The following is a 22899-nucleotide window of genomic DNA, read 5'->3' on the forward strand; positions in this document are numbered from 1 at the left end:
GATCTCATCACTCTTTTCATATTTTGATGTTTCTTTTTTTTTTTTTTGGGAAATCTTGTGATCAGCAGTTCCCACGCAGGGCAGCGTGGCTTCTTGTGCAGAACTGGATAAAGTCGTAGCATGAAACTGTTACAGTGATCTGCTATCAGCATTCCCAGATCGTCTCTGCACAGGTATGTGAACAGTTATATAGGAAAGGCATCAGAAATACAGTAGCTCACATTTTTGTAAATATTTTATTCTATCTTTTCATGTGACAACACTGAAGAAATGACACTTGTCTACAATGTAAAGTAGTGAGTGTACAGCTTGTATAACAGTGTAAATTTGCTGTCCCCTCAAAATAACTCAACACACAGCCATTAATGTCTAAACCACTGCAACAAAAGTGAGTACACCCCTAAGTGAAAATTTCCAAATTGGGCCCAAAGTGTCAATATTTTGTGTGGCCGCCATTATTTTCCCAGCACTGCCTTAACCCTCTTGGGCATGGAGATCATCAGAGCTTCACAGGTTGCCACTGGAGTCCTCTTCCCCTCCTCCATGACGACATCACAGAGCTGGTGGATGTTAGAGACCTTGCGCTCCACCATCTTCTGTTTGAGGATGTCCCACAGATGCTCAATAGGGGTTAGGTCTGGAGAAATGCTTGGCCAGTCCATCTCCTTTACCCACAGCTTCTTTAGCAAGGCAGTGGTTGTCTTGGAGGTGTGTTTGGGGTTGTTATCATGTTGGAATACTGCCCTGCGGCCCAGTCTCTGAAGGGAGGGGGATCATGCTCTGCTTCAGTATGTCACAGTACATGTTGGCATTCATGGTTCCCTCAATGATCTGTAGCTCCCCAGTGCCGGCAGCACTCATACAGCCCCAGACCATGACACTCCCATCACCATGCTTGACTGTAGGCAAGACACACTGGTCTTTGTACTCCTCACCTGGTTGCTGCCACACACGCTTGACCCCATCTGAACCAAATAAGTTTATCTTGGTCTCATCAGACCACAGGACATGGTTCCAGTAATCCATGTCCTTAGTCTGCTTGTCTTCAGCAAACTGCAGCTTAATTTAAAGGTCTTGGCAATCTTTCTATAGCCTAGGCCAATGATGGCGAACGTTGGCACTCCAGATGTTTTGGAACTACATTTCCCATGATGCTCATGCACTTTGCAGTGTAGTTGAGCATCATGGGAAATGTAGTTCCAAAACATCTGGGGTGCCAAGGTTCGCCATCACTGGCCTAGGCCATCTTTATGTAGAGCAACAATTCTTTTGCAATGAGGCGCCATGTTGAACTTCCAGTGACCAGTATGAGTGAGAACGATAACACCAAATTTAACACACCTTCTCCCCATTCACACCTGAGACCTTGTAACACTAACAAGTCACATGACACCGGGGAGAGAAAATGCATAATTGTGCCCAATTTGGACATTTTCACTTAGGGGTGTACTCACTTTTGTTGCCAGCGGTTTAGACATTAATGGCTGTGTGTTGAGTTATTTTGAGGGGACAACAAATGTACACTGTTATACAAGCTGTACACTCACTACTTTACATTGTAGCAAAGTATCATTTCTTCAGTGTTGTCACATGAAAAGATAGAAGAAAATATTTACAAAAATGTGAGGGGTGTACTTACTTTTGTGAGATACTGTATGTCTACACAATGAGCATCTATTGTGCCCTATGTTACAAGGGGCCAGACCACTCAGAACTGAAATTTCAGTTTTTGGAGGATGCTGTAGAACAATAGTCCTTAACCACCAGGCTGTGGCCTTCCTCATCCTGGGTGTCCAGCCACCTCTTACCTTCCACAGTGTCTCCCAGCTCCCATAGTGCACCCAACCTTCCACAGTGGTCCACTGTGCCCCTCAACATCCCACAGTGCCCCCAAACACCCTGTTTGCTCTTACCTACCATAGTGTCCCCCCAACCTCCTATAGTGCTCCCAGCAACCATAGCGCCACCCAACCTCTCATAGTGGTCCACTGTGCCCCCCGATCTCCCACAGTGCCCTAGAGCACCCTATTTGCCCTCAGCACCCACAGTACACCCAAACCTGCCACAGGGGTCCCAGCTCCCATAGTGATGCCAAACCTCCACCATGCCCCCAGGTACCCTGTTTGCCCTCAGCCCCCACAGTGTCCTCCACCTTCCCATAGTGCCTCACCCTCCTACAGTGGCCCACAATGCCCCTCAATCTCCCACAGTGCCCTAAGGCACCCTATTTGCCCCCAGCCCCCACAGTGCTCCCAGCTCCCATAGTGATACCAAACCTCCCACAGTGCCCCCTGGCACCCTGCTTGCCCTCAGCCCCCACAGTACACCCTAACCTCACACAGTGACCCTCAGCCTCTCACAGTGGCCCCTAGCTTCCTGCAGACCCTCCAGCCCTCCATAGTGCCTTTAACCTCCAACAGTGTTCCACCAGGCCCTTCAGTATTTGCAGGGCCCTCCAGTCTACCACAATGTCCCTGAAAAGTCCCCAGCCTCCTGTAGAGACCCCCAGCCCTCTCCAGAGACTCCATTCCCCACAGTTGTCGCAATCTCCCTCAAGAGTCTCCTACAGGGCCACCAAGTCTGTTGTAGAGTCCCCAAAACCCCTCCAGAACCCCCCATCCCCAAACAGTGACACCCAGCCCCGTCCAGAGCCTTCTAGTGTTTCAGTACTAGTTCTGTAGTCCCATACTTTTATTGTGTGAGTATCACTGTTGGCCCATAGAAGGTTATGAAAAACTTTACCAAACCCTGATCTCTATAATGGTTTAAACGCCTCCCTCCACCACGACCAGGCCACTTAAATACAGAAATGGAGCTGCTCAGGGTTTTACACATTCCACATTCATGATGAATTGCTTCTCAGACACGACAAGAATTAAACAGCATGCTTAATTTTATGGATGTACCGGGTCTGAGCGCAACCCATTCAAGTAAAAGGGGCCACAACTGCTTTGCAACCACATTCAATGCCCATGGCTGCAGCGTGGTATGTCACCAGTGCAGGTCTCTTTTCAGAGTGGTGGCAATATTGGCCTCATGTGTGAATGAGCCCTTATTAAACTCTTTATTACACTCTCACCCGTAGGAAGTCATATGATGTCCTGGACTCTCAGTGGCTGTACCAGGATGATGCCTGCAGCTACAAGCATCATCCCAGTATCTTTTATTTCAGCCAGCAATTCCCTGCCATGTAAAAGCTATCCTAGTGGCCGATTTGCTGCTGGATTACTTTCACAGGCAGCTTTCCCCCCCTCTCGCCGGCCACCAGTACCTCTCTGAGCTCTCCCATGTGATCAGGTGGCCCAGGATCCAAACTGACTGTGCTGTCAGATAACTATAGAGTTGGCAATCTAGTGCTAAACCCCCTCTGCAAAACCCCTTTCACACTGGGGCGGGCGGGCGCTGACGGTAAAACGCCGCTAATTTTAGTGGCACTATTCGGCTACTAGCGGGGCACATTTAGCCCCAGCTAGCGGCCGAATAAAGGGTTAAATGCGCCTGTGTACCACTTTGCGGTCGCTTCGGCAGAGGTGCCCATTCATTTCAATAGGCAGGGGTGGTTTAGGCATCCTTCAGAATAATAGGTATGACATCAAGCTATTGACAAGCAGCATACAATATATCAAAATCCTAGAGCGTGATCTGTCAAAACAAGGTCTAGCTCGACAAATGATAGACAAACTCAATCTGGTAGTATGTAGCAGTCTTGAAGGATATTTCTACTAATTGAAAAGAAAAGCAGTGAGAAGAAAACAAAACAGTTAGCCCTTGTACACACGGTGGGAGATTCCGACGGAATGTGTCCTATCGGACCGTTTTGTCGGATATTCCGACTGTGTGTGGTCTCCATCGGACTGTTTCCGTCGGAATATCCGTCGGACCAAATTTTCCAACTTGCCGGAAATATTTTCCGACAAAATGCTCCAATCGGACATACTCCGATCATGTGTAGAGAATTCCGATCGGACAAAGTGCCACGCATGCTCAGATCAAATTCCTACATCAAAGCTATTGGCTACTAGCGTGAACGTAGTCCCGTCGTAACAAAATAACGTCATCACGTCGGATTTTCCGACAACTTTGTCCGACCGTGTGTATGCAACAGTTTCGGACAAAATCCGACGGATTTGATTGTCGGATTTTCCGACCGTGTGTACAAGGGCTTAGACTAATTATGGTTAGTCTTGAAGTCTGAACAAGAACCAAGGATTCCATTTAGCATCAAATACAGGGGTAGAATCATGTGAGGTATGGAAAATGTTCTCAGATAACATCATGCAGTCTATGCATGACACAACCTGTGCAAATTGGACCAGGGAAGTCTTCCAATGGAAAGCGATGGTCCAATGCATGGCAATACAGATTGAGTGGATCAACCTCACCAAGTGCAGGACTTTTTTTTTAATGTCCTGCCAGCGCACCGCTCCAGTGTGAAAGCACTTGGGCTTTTGCACTGGGACTGCAGGTGAAGTGTTTTTCTGGTGCTTTGCAAGCGCTATTTTTAGGCCTAATGAGGCCAAGATAAACTTATTTGGTTCAGATGGTGTCAGGTGTTGTGGAGGCAACCAGGTGAGGAGTACAAAGACAAGTGTGTCTTGCCTACAGTCAAGCATGGTGGTGGGGGTGTCATGGTCTGTGGCTGCACGAGTGCTGCCGGCACTGGGGAGCTACAGTTCATTGAGGGAACCATGAATGCCAACATGTACTGTGACATACTGAAGCAGAGCATGATCCCCTCCCTTCAGAGACTGGGCCGCAGGGCAGTATTCCAACATAACGACCCCAAACACACCTCCAAGACGACCACTGCCTTGCTAAAGAAGCTGAGGGTAAAGGTGATGGGCTGGCCAAGCATTTCTCCAGACCTAAACCCTATTGAGCATCTGTGGGGCATCCTCAAATGGAAGGTGGAGGAGCGCAAGGTCTCTAACATCCACCAGCTCTGTGATGTCATCATGGAGGAGTGGAAGAGGACTCCAATGCCAACCTGTGAAGCTCTGGTGACCTCCATGCCCAAGAGGGTTAAGGCAGTGCTGGAAAATAATGGCGGCCACACAAAATATTGACACTTTGGGCCCAATTTGGACATTTTCACTTAGGGGTGTATTCACGTTTGTTGCTAGCGGTTTAGACATTAATGGCTGTGTGTTGAGTTATTTTGAGGGGACATCAAATTGACACTGTTATACAAGCTGTACACTCACTACTTTACATTGTAGACAACTGTCATTTCTTCAGTGTTGTCACATGAAAAGATAGAAGAAAATATTTTCAAAAATGTGAGGGGTGTACTCACTTTTGTGAGATACTATATATGTAATGTTTGGAGGTTCTGAGTAATTTTCTAGCAAATGATTTTTGGAGAGAAACGTCAGAATTGGCCTGGGTGGGAAGTAGTGAATTGCCCCCACTGTGCGCTGCGGGGTCAACAGTAGTGACAGCTCAGGGCACAGTTCTGGGGGTCGACGATGGAGTGCACCTCAAAACAAGACAGAGGTGCCTATATGCGGTGGTTGGGCCTTAAGGCTCACCCGCCCTGTCGCTGCATATTGCCATTGTAAAGGGGTTAGACCAGCCTTTCTCAACCTTTTCAACATGGAGGAACCCTTGAAATAGTTCTCCGGTCTCAGGGGAACCCCTGCTAAAAATTAGAAATCTACAACTCATGATACATTAGTGTGATGGTCAGTGGGAAGAATGGTCCTTACACTTGTGGTCATTGGGAACATTTACCTCCTTACAGATAGCTAAAAAGATCAATGGTGTCAGTGGGAACTTATCTGAGAGGCAGAAATTGCCCAATGCTGAAGGAACCCCTAGCAACCTCTGGAGCAGGGGTCTCAAATTTGCGGCCCTGCAGCTGTTGCAAAACTACAAGTCCCATCATGCTTTTGCCTGTGGTAGTCATGCTTATAACTGTTAGCTTTGCAATGCCTCATGGGACTTGTAGTTTTGCAACAGCTGGAGGACCACCAGTTTGAGACCCCTGCTCTGGAGGAACCCTGGTTGAGAATCACTGGGTTAGACGATGCATATACCTGTTCCAGAGCCAAAACGTGGGCGCCTGTTTGCGCACCCAGACAGCTACACAGCCAAGTCTGAACTTAGATGTTCCATCCCAGGCTGAGCAGAAAAGTTTAAATTACTGCACGCTTGTCCATAGGAAACATCTGCTTTTTTACGTCCCCCCCCCTTCCCTCCTCTCTCCAAAAAAACAATATATCTTGTTCCACCTGCACTAGGGACTGGGAAGTTAAGCTCGCCTGCCACAGTGTTGTGTTGACCCCGCACTAATATAAACCATTTGTTGCCATCATTTTCTGGGCCTTCAAAGAACACATTTGGAGAGAGGATGGAGATCCTTATGTAGAACATGAAGACGTGGGGCACCCTTCTCTTCCACCTGCTGCATGAGAGACCGTCCGCAGCTGGGAAGGGGCCGGACTTGGACTATCAAGCCCTTTGCTGTCGAGCTAATTGCTCTCTGAAGGGTTGGAAGCTATTTCCTTCCAGATCAACATGTGTCCAGATGTCATGGAAGAGGGGAGGGGGGGACGACGACGATACAGATGTACAGCATTACCATGAAAGCACAGCACTCCCGAGCTCGGTCTATAGTATGGACGCTTATAGAACTGGCTTAGAGTCTGTAAAAATTAAAGGGGAGCTCCTCATAAATTTCTTCTGAAGCATGATTAGATGATTAAGGCCGGATTCACACCTATGCAGATGGCAGTTTGCATATTCCAGGTGCATTTTGCGTTTTTCAATACGTGTTTTTGATCCATTGAAGACTATGGAACCAAAAACCAGAAAAAAAAAAGTCCCTGGTCCTTTCCATAAAATGCACAGATGTGAACATGACCCATAGGAAACCATGTTATATGGACTGCAGTGTGTTTCGGCAAAACTGAAAATGCACTACAAAAGAAAAAAGAAAAAAAAAACGCAAAACGCTGCAAAATCGCGGTAAGGCTGGATTCACACCCATGGCATTTTTTGTGCTTTTTGCATTTTGCAGATTTGCGCTACAGAAGGTGTTCCATAGGAAACCATGTTACATGGGCTGTAGTGCAATTCTGCAAAAAGCACTAAAAATGCATAGGTGTGAATCCAGCCTTACCGCGATTTTGCCGCGTTTTGCGGTTTTTTTATTTTTTATACTGTGGTTGCTTAGCAACCAGATATATACAGTGAAAAAAAAGAAAAAAAAACGCAAAATGCAAATCGCGGTAAAAAACGCGGTAAAAAAGCGGTACTTGCGTTTTTGATGCGGCTCCATTGACTTCTATTACATGCAAAACGCTGCATTTTGCATGAAAAAAAGTCCCAGACCCTTTCCAAAAACGCAGAGGCACAAAAATGCATTGATGTGAACATGTTCCTTAGGAACCCATGTTAAAAAATTTCCCTGCATTTCTTCAAAATGCATCAAAAAATGTGCTAGTGTGAATCGAGCCTTAGGCCCCTTTCACACTGGGGCGGTGCGGCCGTCGGCGGTAAAGCGCCGCTATTTTTAGCGGCGCTTTACTGTCGTTTTAGCGGTGGTCTGCGGGCGCTAGTGGGGTGGTTTTAACCCCCTCTAGCGGCCGAAAAAGGGTTAAAGCGGCCCGCAAAGCGCCGCTGCAGCAGCGCTTTGCCGGCGGTATAGCCACGTTGTCCCATTGATTTCAATGAGTAGGAGCGGTTTAGGAGCGGTGAATACACCGCTCGTTCACCGCTCCAAAGATGCAGCTAGCAGGACTTTTTTCACCGTCCTGCTAGCGCACCGCTCCAGTGTGAAAACCCTCCGGTTTTCACACTGGAGTGAAAGGGGCCGTTTTTTTCAGGCGCTACACAGGCGCTATTTTTAGCGCTGTAACGCCTGAAAACCGCCCCAGTGTGAAAGGGGCCTCAGGCTCGATTCACATCTATGCATGTTGCTTTTGAGCGTTTTTGCAGTGATTTTTGCGGTGCTTACTGCGATTTTACCGCGTTTTGCGGTTTTTTTTATACACTGTGGTTGCTTAGGAACCAGATGTATACAGTGAAAAAAAAAACCGCAAATCGCGGCAAAATCGCGGTAAAAATGCAGTAAAAAAGCGGGACTTGCGTTTTTGATGCAGGTCCATTGACTTCTATTACATGCAAAACGCTGCATTTTGCATGAAAAAAAGTCCCTGACCCTTTCCAAAAACGCAGAGGCACAAAAATGCATTGATGTGAACATGTTCCATTGGAACCCATGTTAAAAAATTTCCCTGCATTTCTGCAAAATGCAAAATGCATCAAAAAACACGCTAGTGGGAATCAAGCCTTAGTGTGGCCTGTAGCCAGGACCTCTTGCCAATATAATTCCGGTGCCGCACAAGCATCTTGTTTATTTAAAGCGGAGTTCCAACTGTGAAAAAAATTTTTTTTTTTTTGGATGAATATCTTAATTTTAAAGAACTTATTACTAGCACCCACTTTTATCTTTTTAACCGCTGCTCGATTGCCGATTTTTTTGAGCAGGATATCATTTGCTCCTTGTTCTTGCTAATTTACATCTTGCTTGTGGGCATGTGAAGCCCACAAGCACTATCACCCGGGCTCTGGTGCAGCTGGGCAACCAGCATGCACCACCCGTTCTCACGCATGCGCATTATGTACGGCGTGGCACCGTACGCTTCTGACGTTGCCATCACAGCTTGCGGCATCGTCGGAAGTGCCTGCCCCCGTTGTGATGGCAACGAAGCCCTCGGCGCTGCCCACTGACTCTTGGGAAATGATGACAAGCATCTCCTAGGAGCACTAGCGAGCACGGGCGCCGAGGGAAATGACGTCAGGCGCCAGGGAGAGGAAGAGGCAGATTACGAGGGAACCCCTAGCAACAGATCTGAAAAGGTGTGTAAAAAATCATTGTGCGCTGGTCGTCTAGTGGTTAAAGCGAAATTCCAGTCATAAATAATTTTTTACATTATTCAGCTGCATTAAATATAAAGAACAACCATTGGAATTTTTTTTTTCCCAAAGGTTGTTCTTTATATTTAATGCAGCTGAATAATGTAAACATTTTTTTATGACTGGAACTTCGCTTTAACCACTAGATGACCAGTGCACAATGATGTATGTCGGCACAATGGCACGGCTGGGCAAATGGGTGTACAGGTGCGTCCCCTTTAAATTTGCAGCATTGTGGGCGCGCGTGCGCCCGTCCGCGTACTCCGTGCCCGCGGGTCCCGTGGACTCGATGTCTGCCGGGGGCCCGCAATCCTGTCACGGAGCGGAAGAATGGGGAGATGCCTTTGTAAACAAGGCATTTCCCTGTTCTGCCTAATAACATCATAGGGATCTACTGCTCCCTGTGATCGGGAGCAGTGATCGCCTTCATGTCATTGGTAGCCCACCCCCCTCCCCCCCCACAGTTAGAACACCACCCTAGGACACGCTTGATCGCCCCCTAGCGTTTAACCCCCTACCCTGCCAGTGACATTTACACAGTAATTTTATAGCACTGATCGCCGTATAAATGACAATAGTCCCAAAATAGTGTCAAAAGTGCCCGATGTGTCCGCCATAATGTCATAGTCCCGATAAAAATCTTAGTTCGCCGCCATTACTAATGATAAAAAAAAATTCATATTAAAAATGCCATAAATCTATTCCCTATTTTGTAGACACTAAAACTTTTGTGCAAACCAATCCATAATCGCTTATTGCAATTTTTTTTACCAAAAATATGTAGAAGAATACATCGGCCTAAACTGAGGAAAAAATTTGTTTTTTTTATATATTGTTTGGCGATATTTATTATAGCAAAAAGTAAAAATATTGCTTTTTTTTCAACATTGACGCTCTTTTTTTGTTTATAGCGCAAAAAATAAAAAACTGCAGAGGTGATCAAATACCACCAAAAGAAAGCTCTATTTGTGGGGGAAAAAAAGGACGTCAATTTTGTTTGGGTGCAGCGCCGCACGACCGCGCAATTAAAGTTAAAGCGCTGCAGCAGCGCTGCAGCACCGCAGCGCAAAAAGTGCTCTGGTCAAGAAAGGGGTAAAATCTTCCCGGGGCTGGAGCGGTTAATGGTTTATTTAGTGTTGGGGGTTCAGTTGGGCTTGGCGCCTGGATGGAGAGAGATATAGAGGATTTAGCTGCTAAAAAATGCAAGTTGCCTGTCTGCCGATGGATGACGTATGTTGGGTCACCGGACCCAGAACAAGCATGCAGGTCAGGGAAGACAGAACGAGGTCAGGAGTACTGCTCCTGAGATCAGCATGAAGGCCATGGAGTAATGGTGGCCTCTATACTGTGTGGTGTGGTAGATGGTGGGGTGGAGTGGAGGGCGATGGTTCCTTTAAGTCATGGGTTAAGTTTTAGGATCAAGGGCAAGTGTCAAGGGTTAATTTGATGTTCAAGCAGAACTTTTACTTCAGATAGCTGAAGTTTTCTGGCTTAAGGGTTCCTTTTTTTCTGGATTGGGTTAAGTTAAAAATTTGGAGGAAGGTTGAAGTTAACTCCAGGGGGGGGGGGGGGGGGGTTGAGAGTAGGATTAAAGCTTGACTCCAGCCAAAACTTTTCTTTTTAGTTCTGGATAGCATAGGGCTAGAACCTCTCATTATTTCATACGCATTGCATGTCCCATTGGAGAGATTTCCCTTCTCTTGCAGTCAGGACAGTCCGGTGACATCATTGCTTTTTGATACCAAAGTCGAATGTTATAGCCATGAGGTCATTACTCCCTAAAGATGCTTTACAGGACTAGCTTAATTACTCATCCGATAAATGCTGCAAATTAAAGAGGTGAACAGTTTAGGTTCTAGTTTAGCTGAGACGTTACCACTCTCCAAGATACAAGTTATGACTTTAAGCCTGGGTTCACACTGCTGCGGGTTAAACTCGCACGATTTCAACCCGGCAATGGAGTCCGACTTCGGGGGGGGGGGGGGGGGGCGATTTGACAAACATCTGTGCGAGTTCCTGCACTAATGTCTATAGAAATCGCCCCCCAAACTCGCCGAAGGAACTACTTTTGGGAATCGGTGAGGCGCCGCACCGATTCAGGCGGTGCCATTGGAGGCAGTAGCCACCAATTTGGCATGCCAAATCGTACCAATGTGAACCTAGGCTAAGGGGAAGATTTACTAAAACTGGAGCACACCGAATCTGGTGCAGCTGTGCATGGTGACCAATCAGCTTCTGACTTCTGAGCTTGTTGAACTAAGCTTTGACAATACAACCTGAAGATGATTGGTTATTACCTGGGTTCCCGAGCGGTGCACGCCGATGTACGTCGGCAGAATGGCACGGCTGGGCAAATGGGCGTACCTATACGTCCCTTTGAATTTGCCGCCGTGCTATCGCGTGCGCGCCTGCCGGGAGCATGGTGAGTCGGGTTGTGGATCCCGCGGACTCGATGTCCGCGGGGATAACTGTGATCATCTCACGGAGAGGAAAAACATGGAGATGCTAATGTAAAGAAGCATCTCCCCATTCTGCCTAGTGACAGTGTCACTGATCATAGCTCCCTGTGATCGGGAGCAGAGATCAGTGATGTGTCACAGTTAGCCCACCCCCCCTACAGTTAGAACACATCCCTAGGACACACTTAACCCCTACAGTGCCACCTAGTGTTAACCCCTTTACTGCCAGTCGCATTTACACAGTAATCAATGCAATTTTAATCGCAATGATCGCTGTATAAATGGTCCAAATTCGCGCCAAAATTGTGTCTGCCACAATGTCGCAGTCACGATAAAAATCACTGATCGCTGCCATTACTAGTAAAAAAAATGAATAAAAATGCCATAAAACTATCCCCTATTTTGTAAAACGCTATAAGTTTTGCGCAAACCAATCAACAAACGCTTATGTGTGATTTTTTTTTTACCAAAAATATGTAGAAGGATACATATCGGCCTAAACTGATGAAAAAAATGTTTCATTATATATTTTTGGGGGATATTTATTATAGCAAAAAGCAAAAAATAATGAGTTTTTTTCAAAATTGTCGCTATTTTTTGGTTTATAGAGTAAGGCCGCGTACACACGCGCGGACTGTTCGCCCAACTTTGTCCGTCCAACAGTTTCGGCGGACAGTCCGCTCAAACTTAGCATGGACGGACATGGCCACACATGACGGACGAACAGTTTGCTGAAACCGTGCGCGATGACGTTTCGACACGTACGACGGATCGAAAATTTCGACGTCCAATACACTGCAATGCAACCTTCCGACGTGGAAATCCTTTCTGAGCATGCGCGAGACTTAGTTGGCCGAACAAGCCTACACACGAGCGAACAGTCCGCTGAAACAAGGTTTCAGCGGACAGTTTTTCGGAATTTCCGTAAGACCTTGTTCGTCCAACTGTCCGCTGAAACTGTCCGCTGAACGCCCACACACGAACGGACTGTCCGCTGAAACACTGTTCAGCGGACAAAGTTGGGCGAACAGTCCGCCCGTGTGTACGCGGCCTAAAGAATAAAAACTGCAGGGGTGATCAAATACCACCAAATGAAAGCTCTATTTGTGTGGGGAAAAAGTACGTCAATTTTGTTTGGGAGCCACGTCGCACGAGCGCGTAATTGTCAGTTAAAGCGACACAGTGCCGAATCGCAAAAAGTAGTCTGGTCTTTGGCCAGCAAAATGGTCCGGGGCTGAAGTGGTTAAGCACAGCTGCACCAGATTCCGTGTGGACCAGTTTTAGTAAGTCTTCCCCCGAGGGTCAGCAGTTGTAAGTTCTCTGATACTGCAGTGACATCACCACTCTCCAAAGAAATGTATAGGACGTCAGTACGATATCCTCCAGATACTACTCCCCTTATATTTTATATTCTCTAGATGTGACATCACTACCCCCTATATATTGCATATTTTTGTAGGAGTTACATCACCACTCTAATTGCTTTGTATTCTCTAGGTGTGACATCACCCCCTCTATATTTTATATTATTTAGGTGTGACATCACTAGTCTAATTATTTTATATTCTGTAGGTGTGATATCATTACCCTCTATATATTTTTTATTCTCTTTGTGTGACATCACTACTCCAGTTATTTTATATTCTCTAGGTGTGACATTACTACCCTCTATATATCTTATATTATCTAGGAGTGACATCACTAGTCTAGTTATTGTATATTCTACAGGTGTGATATCACATCACTACCCTCTAATACAGTGCCTTGCGAAAGTATTCGGCCTCCTTGAACTTTTCAACCTTTTGCCACATTTCAGGCTTCAAACATAAAGATATAAAATTTTTATTTTTTGTGAAGAATCACCAACAAGTGGGACACAATTGTGAAGTGGAACGAAATCTATTGGATTTTTGAAACTTTTTCAACTAATAAAAAAATGAAAAGTGGGGCGTGCAAAATTATTCTGGCCCCCTTGCGTTAATACTTTGTAGAGCCACCTTTTGCTGCGATTACAGCTGCAAGTCGCTTGGGGTATGTCTCTATCAGTTTTGCACATCGAGAGACTGAAATTCTTGCCCATTCTTCCTTGCAAAACAGCTCGAGCTCAGTGAGGTTGGATGGAGAGCGTTTGTGAACAGCAGTTTTCAGCTCTTTCCACAGATTCTCGATTGGATTCAGGTCTGGACTTTGACTTGGCCATTCTAACACCTGGATACGTTTATTTGTGAACCATTCCTTTGTAGATTTTGCTGTATGTTTGGGATCATTGTCTTGTTGGAAGATAAATCTCCGTCCCAGTTTCAGGTCTTTTGCAGACTCCAACAGGTTTTCATCCAGAATGGTCCTGTATTTGGCTGCATCCATCTTCCCCTCAATTTTAACCATCTTCCCTGTCCCTGCTGAAGAAAAGCAGGCCCAAACCATGATGCTGCCACCACCATGTTTGACAGTGGGGATGGTGTGTTGAGGGTGATGAGCTGTGTTGCTTTTACGCCAAACATATCGTTTTGCATTGTGAGCAAAAAGTTCGATTTTGGTTTCATCTGACCAGAGCACCTTCTTCCACATGTTTGGTGTGTCTCCCAGGTGGCTTGTGGCAAACTTTAGACAAGACTTTTTATGGATATCTTTGAGAAATGTCTTTCTTCTTGCCACTCTTCCATAAAGGGCAGATTTGTGCAGTGTACGACGACTGATTGTTGTCCTATGGGCAGACTCTCCCACCTCAGCTGTAGTTCTCTGCAGTTCATCCAGAGTGATCATGGGCCTCTTGGCTGCATCTCTGATCAGTCTTCTCCTTGTCTGAGAGGAAAGTTTAGAGGGACGGCCAGGTCTTGGTAGATTTGCAGTGGTCTGATACTCCTTCCATTTCAAAATGATCGCTTGCACAGTGCTCCTTGGGATGTTTAAAGCTTGGGGAATCTTTTTGTATCCAAATCCGGCTTTAAACTTCTCCACAACAGTATTACGGACCTGCCTGGTGTGTTCCTTGGTCTTCATGATGCTCTCTGCTCTTTCAACAGAACCCTGAGACTATCACAGAGCAGGTGCATTTATACAGAGACTTGATTACACACAGGTGGATTCTAATAATTTTGCACGCACCACTTTTCAGTTTTTTATTTGCTAAAAAAGTTTAAAATATTCAATAGATTTCGTTCCACTTCACAATTGTGTCCCACTTGTTGGTGATTCTTCACAAAAAATTTAAATTTTATATCTTTATGTTTGAAGCCTGAAATGTGGCAAAAGGTTGAAAAGTTCAAGGGGGCCGAATACTTTCGCAAGGCACTATATATTGTATATTTTCTAGGTGGGACATCACTAGGCAAATTATTTTATATCCCCTTGCCACTGAGCATACACAGATGTGCGTACTCGGCTTCCGGGGGTTATACCGGGATGATGCCCACAGCTGCAGGCATCATCCCGGTACTGATTTTTAGAGTGGGCGATCGGCTTTCCAGCCATAACAACCGATGCGACTAAAAGCCGCTCGGCTGCTATGCCGGAGGAGCGGGAGGGGACATCCCCCTCTCCCGCCGCCTCCCGCCGCTCTTACCGGGGCTCCTGTTCAATCGGGAGCACCGATTCACGATCCGATGCCTCCGGCGGCTGGGGTGGGACTGGAATGAAGCCGTAAGCGGCTTCATTCCAGTCTCCTAATTGTAAACACGGAAGCGACGTTATGACGTCACTTCCGGTTTACTCAGCTGCCAATGGCGCCGGATTTAAAAATATATACAGTATTCAGAATCTCCGAAAACGGCGATCTGAATACTTTGAAGTGTAAAGGAGGGATCGAGGGTCTTTTAGACCCCCCGATCCCTCCATAAAGAGTACCTGTCACCACCTATTACTGTCACAAGGGATGTTTACATTCCTTGTGACAGCAATAAAAGTGATCAAAAAAATTATTTTTTTATTAATTTTAAAATAAATAAAATAAATAAGAAAAAAAAAAAAATCATTTTTAAAGCGCCCGCCGTCCCAGCGAGCTCGTGAAGCAAAGAAAACGCAAACGGAAGTCGTGCCCGCATATGTAAACGGTGTTCAAATCACACATGTGAGGTATCGCTGCGATCGTCAGAGCGAGAGCAATAATTCTAGTACTAGACCTTCTCTGTAACTCTAACTTGGTAACCAGAAAAAAAAAATTAAAGCGTCGCCTATTGAGATTTTTAGGTACCGTAGTTTGTCGTCATTCCATGAGTGCGTGCGATTATAAAGTGTGACATGTTTGGTATCTATTTATTCAGCGTAACATCATCTTTCACATTATGCAAAACAATTGGGCTAATTGGGCTCAACGTGTCCCTTTTCCCAAAAAGTTGCGTTTAAAACACTGCTGCGCAAATACCGTGTGACATAAAATATTGCAACAATCGCCGTTTTATTCTCTAGAGTCTCTGCTAAAAAATATATATATAATGTTTGGGGATTCCAAGTAATTTTCTAGCAAAAAATATGGATTTTAACTTGTAAACACCAAATGTCAAAAATAGGCTTAGTCATGAAAGGGTTATTCTATAGGTGTGATATCACTACCCTTGATACAGTATATTGTATATTTTCTAGGTGTGACATCACTGCCCTCTATATGTCTTATATTCTCTAGATGTGTCACCACTACTCGCCATATATTTGATATTCTCTAATGAATGAATGAATGAAATACTTGTATAGCGCGCAATGCGAACTGAATCGCCTCTAGGCGCTGTGGCGAGCTTTGATCATCTGCTAAAAGAGGAAGGTCTTGAGTTTTTTCCTAAAAGCCAGGTGATTTTCTTCCAGGCGGATGTTGATTGGTAGAGCATTCCATAGCAGAGGCCCTTGGACAGCGAATCTCCGATCACCCTTTGATTTATACCGGGCTTTGGGCACGAGGAGGAGGTTTTTGTTGGCTGATCGAAGACTGCGGTTTGGTGTGTAATGATTTATTTTCTCCATTAGGTATTGCGGAGCTTCTCTATGCACGCATTTGTGGGTGAGGCAAAGGGTCTTGAACGTGATCCGATTTTTTACGGTTAGCCAATGTAAGCTCCTCAGTGAAGGAGAAATGGATTCCCAGGGTTTTTTTCCTGTTATCAGCCTTGCCGCCGTGTCTAAACGTGACATCATTACCCCCTATATATTTAATATTCTTCACTACTCTCCACGTATTTTTTTTCTCTCTAGTTGTGACATCAACTACTTTTTTTTTTTAATCTCTAGGTGTGATATCACTACACTCTATATATTTTACATTCTCTAGGTGTGACATCACTATTAAATATTTTCTAGATGTTACATCACTAATCCCTCCTTATGTTTGATATTCTCTAAATGTGACATCACTACCCTCTATATATCTTATAGTCTCTAGGTTGACATCACTATTCAAATTACTATATATTCTTTAGATGTGACCTCACTACTCTCCATATATTTGATATTCTGTCGCTGTGACATCACTAATCTCCATCTATTTTATTTTTCTCTAGACGTGACGTCAACTACCCTCTTTGTTTTAATATTCTCTAAGTGTGATGTCACTACCTTCTATATACTTTATATTCTCTAGATATCGGACATCACTACTCTAATTATTTAATGTTTTCTAGCTGTGACGTCACTAATCCCTCCATATATTAGATATTCTCCAAATGTGACCTCACTACCCTTTTTATATATATATATATATATATATATATATATATATATATATATATTCTCTCTATGTGTGACATCGCTATTCAGATTACTTTATATTCTCTAGATAGGACATCACTACTCTCCGTATATTTGATATTCCATAAACGTGACATTATTATCTTCTATCTATTTGATATTCTGCAAGAATGACATCACTACTCTCTATATATTCTATGTTCTCTAGGTGTGACATCACTACTCTCCATATATTGGATGTTCTCTAGATGTGACATCACTACTCTCCATATATTGGATGTTCTCTAGATGTTCTCTAGATGTGACATCACTACTCACTCATCACTATATATTATTATATTACTCTAATTATTAAATATTTTCTAGAATTTGCATCACAAATCCCACCTTATGTTTGATATTCTCCAAATGTGACATCATTACCCTCTATATATCTTATAGTCTCTCTAGGTTGAAATCATTATTCTAATTACTATATATTCTCTAAATGTGACATCACTGCTCTCCATATATTTGATATTCTGTAGCTGTGACATCACTTATCTCCATATATTTAATTTTTCTCTAGATGCAACATCAGCTACCCTCTTTGTTTTTATATTCTTTAAGTGTGATATCACTACCCTCTATATATTTCATATTCTTTATATGTGACATCACTAATTATTTATTATATATTCTAGGTGTGACATCACTAATCACTTTATATATCTTATATTCTCCAAATGTGACCTCACTCCACTCTATATATATTGTATATTCTTTAGGTGTGACATCACTAATCACTTTATATATCTGATATTCTCCAAATGTGACCTCACTCCACTCTATATATATATCGTATATTCTTTAGGTGTGACATCACTATTCTAATTACTCTATATTGTCTAGATGTGACATCACTAGTCCCCATATATTAGATATTCTCTAAACATGACATCATTACCCCCTATATATTTGATATTCTGTAGCTGTGACATCACTACTCTCCATATATATTTTTTTCTCTAGAGGAGACATCAACTACCCTCTTTGTTTTATATTCTCTAGGTGTGATATCAACACTCTCTATATATTCTATATTTTCCAGGTGTGACATCACTCCCCACTATATATTCTATAATCACTAGGTATGACATCACCTACTCTATATATTCTATATTCTCTAGAGGAGACATCAACTACCCTCTATATATTTTATATTCTCTAGGTGGGACCTCACTACCCTCTATATAGTTTCTATTCTCTAGCTGTGACCTCACTCCCCTCTATATATTTTATATTCTCTAGGTGTGACCTCACTCCCCTCTATATATTCTATATTCGCTATGTGTGACCACTCCCCTCTATCTATTTTATATTCTCTAGCTGTGACCTCACTCCCCTCTATATATTTTATATTCTCTAGGTGTGACATCACTCCCCTCTATATATTTTATATTCTCTAGCTGTGACATCACTCCCCTCTATATATTTTATATTCTCTAGCTGTGACCTCACTCCCCTCTATATATTTTATATTCTCTAGGTGTGACATCACTACTCTCCACATATATCTTTCAAGATTTGTTTCAGTACTCTCTAGCCACCCTTTTTTTTTTTTAAAAGGTTGATATTATTACTCTCTACAGCAAAGTTACATGTATGTCACATCACTGAAATCCATATTTTCCTTCCAGACATAATAACCATTCAGATAAATATTACAGAAGTGATATCTGCCCAAATATATCCTAAATTAGCAACATCGCTCCTCTTCCTATATAATATTGTATGCATTTGACCACCAGTTCAAGGACAGACTTGTTAGTAAAGTGTCGAACCTGAAGTAGGAGGAAATATTAGAGACAGCTCTCTGTCAGCTGGGGTACCCTTGGGGGTCCCCAGAGTGGTCCGAAGAATGTGAAAAGGATGAGAACACCATAAACCTGATGTGAATCCAGAAACTCTTTATTGCACATGACAGGAGGTCATAAGAGAAAGCCCACGTCGGCCCCGACCAAAGACCTTTGATTTTGCAATCTGTTGTCTAATATTTTTCTTTATTACAGCTGACATCCAAGCCCTGATGAAGGGGAACACTGAGACCCTGAAACGTGTTGGGTTTCCCCTCTGACCTCCTGTCATGTGCAATAAATGTTTACTGGACTCGCGTTAAAACTGTGGTGCTCTCATTTCTTTTACATGTATGTTCACCGGGATCACCATTAATCTCTTTAGTTACAGTTATTGTAACTGGTGTGTCACATATCACTATATGTCATAAGTTATAATGGACAGGGATATCCTCACTGTTCTCTGCATATATTAAAGTGATTCTACTGCAATGTTTTTTATAAATTGTTGTTACTTTAAAAAAAAAAAACACTCCAGCCACTAAATAGGGTTCCCCAAAGTCTACTGGGAAATTGACAGGTCTGGGAGTGTCGATCTCCTGGATACCACTGCCAGGGCCGTCTTTAATATTGATTGGACCCCGGGCAAAACTTTTCTTGGGCCCCCCATGCAGTTTTGCTCTCCACTTGCTCTGAGACATACAATAAATAGCAGCTAGACTCAAAATCCCTTTATTGAATCAGATCAGGCAGCTATTGCGATTGGTTGCCAGAGGTTACAGTGTATCATTACCGCTCACTGACTGGTTGCTAGAGGTTACAGCACATGATTTCTGCTTGTTGATTTTTTGCTAGAGATTACTGTGGATATGACCTGGGGGGCATGATATCCCCTATTTACATATGAATGCCGGTAATTTACATGTAAACACAGGGTCTGCAGGTGAGTCATCTGTATACAACAATAGGGCAGAACTGGGCAGCATTAGTAGCAGCACTTCACACTAAGATATCGGGACACAGGACAGGACTAAAACTTCAAGGGACAAGGCAATTTAAACTGGGATAGTTGGCAAGTATGAGGCAGCTGCTTTGGGCCCCACAACAATGACAGGGCCCAGGGCAGCTGCCCCTTTTGCCCTGCCTTAAAAACGGCCCTGACCACTGCAGGAGAGAGTGGTGACCTGGAGTTAAAGGGCTGACCAGTGAGAGCTGTGGAAGTCCCAGGAGTTCAACAATCCCAGAAGCCACTGTTTCCCAGAGGACTTCAGGGGATCACTAAAACGAAGTCCCAAAGTCCATTGGGAAATTAACACTTTCAGAAGTGTCAACCTCCTGAGTACCCCATTGCTCTCGCTGGCTCCTCCCTCATCGTTGCAGGAGATAGAGGTGACATGGGCTTAGAGGACGGAACCAGTGAGAGCTGTGGAAGACCCAGGCGGTCAACAATCCCGGAAGTGTTGGTTTCCCATTGGACTTTGGTGGGTCAGTTCTGTTCACTAAACTGGTCCCCTGAAGTCAGTCAAGAAATTGACACCACGAGTGTTGATCACCTGGGTACCCTACTGCTCTGACTGGCTCCTCCCTCATCACTGGAGGATTGGAGTAGTGACATGGGCTTAGAGGGCCAAACCAGTAAATGCTATGGGGGACCCCCAGGCGACTCACACTCCTGAAGTGTCGGTTTCCCATCAGACTTTGGGAAATCAGCAACTTTTTTAGTCCTCTGGATGGATGGATGGAACAAGGGCTCGACCACCTCACATTTGATCTGAAAGACTTTGGGAAACCAGTTCAGTTGATTAAACTGGTCAACTGAAGTCTCTTGAGAAATTGTTACTTCTGGGAGTGTCAATCTCCTGGATACTGCTATGCTCTCACTGGCTCCTCCCTCATCATTGCAGGGGAGATTGGTGACATGGCCTTAATGGCCCTTGGGGCACTATTTCTTCCACTGACACCAACAGTGGGGAACCATTCCTCTCACTAACACCAATGATAGGACATTTTTCCTTCCACTGACACCAGTGATGGGATACTATTCCTGTCACTGACACCAGCAATTGGGCATTAGTCCTCCCACTAATACCAATGATTGGGCACCATTCCTCCTTCTACTGACTAAAGTCAATATGTAATTGTTTTAGTCCCTCTGACGTTGGGGCATTTTCTATTTCCACTGGCCACCCCTAATGTCTGAAGGATAATGAACCGGTCCTTTCTATAGAAAGTTTGGAGACTCCTGGGTTAGGGGGTCGAACAAAAGAGAGCCGTAGGGGACCCAGGAGATCAGCAGTCTCAGAAGTGGTGGTTTCCCAGTGGACTTCATAGGATTGGTTCTGTTGGCTAAAACTGGTTTCTCAAAGTCCTTTGGGAAAGCTACACTCTTAGCCCCTGTACACACGGTCGGAGATTTCGACAACCAAATCCGTCGGATTTTGCCCGTCGGATCTTGTCCGAAACTGTTGCATACACACGGTCGGACTAAGTTGTCGAAAAATCCGATCATTCAGAACGTGATGACGTAATTTCGTTACGATGGGACTACGTTCAGGCTAGTAGCCAATAGCTTTGATGTAGGAATTTGATCTGAGCATGCGTGGCACTTGGTCCGATTAAAATTCTCTACACATGATCGGAGTATGTCCGATCAAACCAGTTGGTGGGGAAATATTTCCAACAAGTTGGAAAATTGGGTCCGACGGATATTCCGACGGAATCAGTCCGATGCATACCACACACAGTCGTATTATCCGACAACACGGTCCGATAGGACACATTTCGACGGATTCCCGGACCGTGTGTACAAGGGCTTAGATGTGTTGAACCTCCTAGGTACCCACTACCCTCACTGGCTTCTCTCTTATCATTGAAATGTGACATGAGGTTAGAGGGCGGAACCACGGAGAGCTGAGGGGGGACCCAGGAAATCAACACTCTCAAAAGTGTCGGTTGACCAACGGACTGCGAGGGATCAGTTGTAATGATCAAAGCAACATTCACTGATGTGGGGCATTAGGAAAGATGAGTATTTACTGCCTTCTCTTATAACCAACAGCAGTTTAGAACAAAAGGCTCACTAGAAGTGTAGAGTTCATACGGAAAAGAGTGGAGCACTATTTTTACACACACATGATTTATTGGTCACATGCTTTGTTCAGATAAGACACAGCCAATGCGTTTCAAGGGTTCTAAAGGATAGGAACATATGTTACCAGAACACCATGGATCTGTAATCAATAGTCCAAATGTTTTATTGAAGCAATCCCATCACAAACAGTGTCAAGGCAACATTTGGAGGCCACACAGGACTTCACAGGCATGGGCTCACACATGCTTATCACATGCTTCCCAACATGGTCCTGCGTGGCCTGAAATGTTGCATTAAAACTGTTAAGGATGTGATTGCCTCAATAAAATATTTGGATTATTGATTACAGATCCATGGTGTGCTGGTGACATGTGTTCCTATCAATGTGCTGACTCTAGCTCAGTGATCTCCAAACTGCAGCCGATGGGCTGCACTTGGCCCTTTGCTTGCCTTTATCCAGCCCTCGGGGCACTATTCCTCCCCAATGACACCAACAATGGGGCACTGTTCCTCCCACTGATGTCAATGATGAGGCACCAGTTTTCCACTGACACCAAAGATGGGGCACTATTCCTCCCCAATGACACCAACGATGGGGCACTACTCCTCCCATTGACACCAAAGATGAGGCATGATTCTTCCCACTGACACCATAGGTGGGACAGTATTCTTTCCACTGATACTATTTTCTGCTCCCACTGGCCACAGTCCGGCCCCCTTTAAGTCTAAAGGGCAGTAAACTGGCCTTTTGTTAAGAAAGTTTGAAGACCCCTGCTATAGCTGATCTGCTGCCAGTTACTACAGCACCCTCTTACTCCAGGTCTTGTACAGGATCGTGTGCAATGGTAATATTCCTGAGTTCCAAGGGACCCTCTTCATTAGTATGTACAGCATACAAGAAATTTGCCTTCTATTTAAAGGG

At 44.4% G+C, this 22899-nt stretch overlaps 1 protein-coding gene across 3 annotated transcripts in view; it reads right to left on the reverse strand.

Annotated features, from left to right (window-relative positions):
- HJV (hemojuvelin BMP co-receptor) overlaps positions 1-22899 on the reverse strand; it is a 72885-nt gene that overhangs the window by 24618 nt on the left and 25368 nt on the right. The window lies entirely within an intron of this gene.

The sequence above is a fragment of the Lithobates pipiens genome, unplaced genomic scaffold (genome assembly GCF_037356315.1).
Source record: "Lithobates pipiens isolate NorthernLeopardFrog02 unplaced genomic scaffold, aLitPip1_a1.2 Scaffold_30, whole genome shotgun sequence".
NCBI lineage: Eukaryota > Metazoa > Chordata > Amphibia > Anura > Ranidae > Lithobates > Lithobates pipiens.